We start from the raw sequence: 5,188 nt of genomic DNA, 5'->3' as shown, positions 1-5,188 counted from the left end.
GACGCTTAGAGGCTGGAGGGGGAACTGCAGCTGACCTTGTAGTGTGTAGAGGGGAAGCAGCTCCTCCTGAGTGTCAGGGCCCATTCATAGAGAATTGGAGCAGGAGGCATTTTGACCACTGCCAGCCCAGGCCTATTCTGGAACTCCTCTCCTACTTAATTGTTTTGCTAGAAAATTACTCAGAATCCCCAAACATTATATATATATATATATATATATATATATATATATATATATATATATATATATATATATATATATATATATATTTATATTTATATATATTGTTTTTAGAAGAGACCCTAGGGAATAAAATGGCGGTCGTTGCAATTTCTATCTCTCATATTTGCGCAGCAATGTTTCAAACACATTTTTTTTGGAAAATAAAAAAACACTTTCATGAATTAAATAAAAAAAAAAAACAATTAAGTTAGCCTCATTTTTTTGTATAATGTGAAAGATGATGTTACGCCGAGTAAATAGATGCCTAACATGTCATGCTTTAAAATTGCGCACAGTCGTGGAATGGTGTCAAACTTTGATACTTAATAATCTCCATAGGCTAGCTTTAAAATGTTTTACAGGTTACCAGTTTAGAGTTACAGCGCTAGAACGTCTGCTCTCGCTCTAACGTTCGCGGTGATACCTCACATGTGTGGTTTGAACGCTGTTTACATATGCGGGCGTGACCTACCTATGCATTCGCTTCTACGTGCACGGGCACTTTTAAAAAAAGTTTTATTATTGTTATTGTTTTATTTTATTTTTATTTTCACACTTTCCCTGTACATTTTTTTAATTACTTTTATTCCTATTACAAGGAATGTAAACATCCCTTGTAATAGGAATAGGGAGAGACAGGTCCTCTTTACAGTGAGATCTGGGGTCTATAAGTCTCCTCAATGCTTGAAAGCCTGAGATAAAAAAAAAAAAAACAATCTCAGGCTTTCCAGCAAAAAAAAACAGCAATGTTTACATCCGCCGCACCGTCATGAAGTCGCTTCCGGCCTCCGAGGTGCATAGAGATGGCCAGGGACCATGTGGTCCGCAGTCAGCTCTATGGTAAACCGCCACCACCGGCAGATTCATTCTCCAGCTCGCTGATCGCATGGGCAAGCAAGGTTTATAAAGATATGGATGAGCGAGTATAGGGTGGAGGAACTTGACTGGCCTCCAGAGTCCTGACCTCAACCCCATAGAACACCTTTGGGATGAATTAGAGCGGAGGCTGCTAGCCAGGCCTTCACATCCAACATCAGTGCCTGAAGGGGTTAATATCTAGGGGCAATCAAAGGGTTAGCTGTGTGCCTAACAATGTGTAATGTGTACTGCTTTTACTCAAAGGGTAATTCCACTTTCATGGGAAAAAAATAGCAGATAAAAAAAAAATAATATAGCCTATACAATTGTGACACAAGTCATATTGTAATTGAATGTTATTAAAAATTACCTTTCCTTTTCAATCTGCAGCTCTGTAATTTTCTGTAAAGTGCAATATGGCTCCCTGGAGGTGTTCTGTACATAGAATGTGTAAATGACGCCCCCCGAAAACATAATTTCCTGCTTGTGTGATTGGCTCACTGATTTTTCCAGAAGTCTACACTAAGATACAAGTCAGATTTTTGGCATCCCCTGCAGCAAAAATGTCATTTTTGATGAGATACCCCCCAGTAGCAAATCCCATCTTAAAGGGATGCAGACCCTATAACTTTCCTCATTAGAACCCTGCAGGTGCAGCAGCTGATTGATAATTATGAAACCACTCCCATTAGACTCACTCGGCACAGGGGCACAAAGGAACACACAGGGATTTCTTCAGAATAACAAAAGGTAGGAATCTGCAACAAAGTTTTTTAAAATCCCTGCAATGTACATAGATCACCCCAGAGGGGAATGTTTTTTTCTCAACAAAAGTGGAGTTACGCTTTAACTATCTGCCTGTTTCTTCTCCCTTTGCTTTGCAGAGAGAAGAAAAATCTAGATCACAACTCACAGTACGCAGAGTTTTGTGTTTTTGTAAATTGCGATTGGCCACAGGCGATTAGGCTGACTTCAGGCAAAATCATTGGCTGAAATCAGCTACCAAATTCGTGCTGTGTCCAATCACAGCACAGGTTGGCAGGGGGAGCATGCAAACCTGCGAGAAAGGCCGCAACCTACCCGCACGTCACCCACTTGTTTTAAATTTTGACAATTACATATGAAATTGATGATCATTAACACCTGTTTGGCACTATTGGTTAATAATACACCCGACTTTAATCCTAAAAAATCCCTGACTTTCTGCAAGTGTGTGAAGACTGATCCATTCCTGGTGTCCCTAGGGAAAGAAAGAGGAAGAACGGCATGCAGGGCCATCTTAATAGCATCATGAGCCCCTGGGCAAAGTAATACAATGGAGCCCCTATCAGTTTGCCCCAATTTACACACCTGTTTTCAAGAAATAAAGTATAAATAGTTGATAGAATTAAACATATATTCATTAGTACTTTCAATAAAAATCGATTTTACAAAAGGAAAACATTCCATAAATCAAAGACTAGTCAACACAAAGGGCTATCAGAACAGAAGTATAGTTAAATCACACTTGTTTAATAATAATAATAATAAAAAGGTAAACAGAATGAACGCAGTCAAAACATAGCCAGAGTTCAGGAACCGGAACGGCTAGTCAGACAAGCCAAAACGTCAGGGAGCCAGAGATGAGCGTAGTAGAACAGCAAGCAGGATCTGGAGACAGAAGGAATGTCAGCCAAGCAAGTCTGTAACAGGAACACAGGAGAGCGTCTCTAGAGATGTGACCAAGGCGAAGGCAGAGATCATCTGGGCTGGACGGCTTAAGTAGGCAGGACTGACGAGCAGGATATCATCAACAGGTGAGTCACTGTGGAGAGAAAGGAGCTGGCAATTAGCTGACAGCTGAGCGGTCAGTTCAGAGAAGGAGCCCAGCTCTGACAAGGGCACAGTACAGGGGGAATGTAGAAGGTCACAGTACAGGGGGGGGGGGTCAGGAGGGCACAATACTGGGATCAGGAAGGCACAATATAGGTTCTGGGACTCTTCCTGAGACACGACCATATCAGGACAATTTAGTAAAAAGCATGACTGTCCCAACATATCAGGGACAGTTGGCAAGTATGATATAATGCAAAATTATTGTGGAGCCCCCCATGTACCTGGGGCCCCTGGGCAGTGCCCAGGAGTGCCCTTGCATTAGGATGGCCCTGAAAGCATGGTTTTCAAACCTCAGTACCATTGCACTGGGCTGCATAGATGGTGAAACTATGTGTTGATTTACTAAAGGCAAATACACTGTGCACTTTGCAAAGTGCAGTTGCTCCAGAGCTTAGTAAATGAGAGGGAGCTCTGCTGACATCCATCATCCAATCATGTGCAAGCAAGAATTAGTTTTTTTTTAATTTTCCTTGCACATGATTGGCTATTCTTTACAAAGTGAATCTTTACCTCATTTACTAAGCTTTGGAGCAACTCTATTTGCCTTGAGTAACTCAACCCCAATATCACCTACAGTCAAATATTTCATATTTTGACTTATCAGTCCAGAGCACCTGCTGCCATTTTTCTGCACCCCAGTTATTATGTTTTCCTGCATAGTTGAGTTGCTTAGCCTTGTTCCCACGTCGGAGGTTTGGCTTTTTTGGCTGCAATTCTGTTATAAAGACCACTTCTGGCCAGACATCTCCAGACAGTGAATGGGCGTACCCGGGTCCCACTGGTCTCCACCAGTTCTGGGCTGATGGCACTGCTGGACATCTTCCAATGTGGAAGGGAAGTAAGCATGATGTGTCTTTCATCTGCTGCATTACGTTTCCTTGGCCGACCACTAAGTCTACAGTACTCAACATTGCCCATTTATTTATGCTTCTTCACAACAGCACATCTTGAAACCCCAGTCTGCTTTGAAATCTTTGCCTAGGAGAGACATTGCTGATGCAGTATAACAACCGTGTGTCTTGTTACTGTGCTCAGTCTTGCCATGGTGTATGACTTGGACCATGAAACTGTTTTCTACAACCTCACCTTAGTAGCAGAGTTTGGCTGTTCCTCACCCAGTTTTACGTCTCCTACACAGCTGTTTCAACCTACATATAAAATTGATGATCATTAGCTCCTGTTTGGTATAAATGGTTAATCATACACCTGACCATGAAACTATATCACCCAAAGAGGTAAATGCAGTGGAAAAGGGGAGGGTGGGGGCAGTTCTACCTACTACTGACCTCTGTACTCTGTGATTTAGTTACTTTTGATGTTTTCACTCTGTGCATTACTTAATCCTGACCTCTGCACTCGGTGGGTTACCCACTCCAAACACCTGCACTTTGCATTATGCACTCTTTACCCAAAACAAAGTAGGCTTAGGTTTTGGCTAACTATACCTTTACGCCTTTCTCACAATTAGCTATTAACCCCACCACTGTCCCAACCCTATTAAAAGTGAGCGTGGCCAGTAGGGTGTGAAAATCCAGTCACCTTAAAGTGATTGTAAAGTCTCGTTTAAAAAAAAAAAAAAATACAGGTTATACTTACCTCCTCTGTGCAGATGGTTTTGCACAGAGCAGTCCGGATCCTCCTCTTCTCAGGTCTCTCTTTGCTGCTCCCGGCCCCTCCCTCCTGTCGAGTGTCCCCCCAGCCAGCAGCTTCCTATGGGGGCACTGGAGCAGAGTCACGGCTCCCTGAGTCCATTCAGAGACGGAGCCCCGACCCAGCCCAGGCCCTCTCTCCCCTGATTGGCTGACTGACTTCAACTGAAAGTCGCTGGAGCCAATGGTGCTGCTGCTGTGTCTCAGCCAATCAGGAGGAGTGTCCCCGGAAGTTTAGACATTCGTGGACATAGCTGTAGAGAGATGGGGCTCATGTAAGTAGGGGAGGCTGGGGAGGCTGCTACACACAGAAGTTTTTTTATCTTAATGCATAGAACGCAATAAGATAAAAAACCTTCTGCCTTTACAACTCCGTTAAAGGATAGGTTCACCTTTTGTAACATGCTACATGCTACACCAGTATAAAGGGTATAACATGTTTCTGTGCCCCAGTCCTCGCAACCCCCCAATCCCCCCGTTGTGACATTGGGCAGGGGATCCTCTCCCGCTGTCACAATTTGAAAATAGCTTGGCCGTGCAGGGCTCTGCCTACGTGGCCGCATTCATTCATTCACGGTTTCATG

This window comes from Aquarana catesbeiana, linkage group LG07 (genome assembly GCF_042186555.1).
Source record: "Aquarana catesbeiana isolate 2022-GZ linkage group LG07, ASM4218655v1, whole genome shotgun sequence".
Lineage (NCBI taxonomy): Eukaryota > Metazoa > Chordata > Amphibia > Anura > Ranidae > Aquarana > Aquarana catesbeiana.
Note: the sequence above shows the minus strand (reverse complement) of the source record.